Raw genomic sequence first — 436 nt, 5'->3', positions numbered from 1 at the left:
ACAGAACCTTCCAGAAGTGGGCGGCCCTGGTGGTGCCTTCTGGAGAGGAACAGAGATACACGTGCTGTGTGCAGCACGAGGGGCTTCAGGAGCCCCTCACTCTGAGATGGGGTAAGGAGGTACATGGGGGGTGGAGCTTCCTCTCAGATAAAGCAGGAGCCCTTCTGGACACGTTCAGCAAGGTCGGGATTCAAGCCTGAGGTCAGGGCCCCTTCCCTTTCCTCCACAGAACCTCCTCAGCCCACCGTCCCCATCATGGGCCTCATTGTTGGCCTGGCTCTCTTGGTGGTCACTGGAGCCGTGGTGGCTGGAGCTGTGATCTGGAGGAAGAAGCACTCAGGTAGGGACGGGAGGGAGGGATCTCAGTTTTCTTGTCTCACTGGGGAGTTTCAAGCCCAGGTAGAAGCTTGCCTGCGTTTTTATTGGGCAGTACCAG

General features: G+C 58.0%; 1 long non-coding RNA gene across 1 annotated transcript; it reads left to right on the top strand.

The window, feature by feature from the left end:
• LOC129391542 (uncharacterized) lies at nucleotides 1-343 on the top strand. The gene is made up of 2 exons (XR_008615846.1): nucleotides 1-111; nucleotides 230-343. It is a non-coding gene; the product is annotated as an uncharacterized lncRNA (long non-coding RNA).
• The last annotated feature ends 93 nt before the right edge of the window (nucleotides 344-436 follow it).

This window comes from Physeter macrocephalus, chromosome 18 (assembly GCF_002837175.3).
Source record: "Physeter macrocephalus isolate SW-GA chromosome 18, ASM283717v5, whole genome shotgun sequence".
NCBI classification, from domain to species: domain Eukaryota; kingdom Metazoa; phylum Chordata; class Mammalia; order Artiodactyla; family Physeteridae; genus Physeter; species Physeter macrocephalus.
Note: the sequence above shows the minus strand (reverse complement) of the source record. Positions and strands in the feature narration are given on the sequence as shown.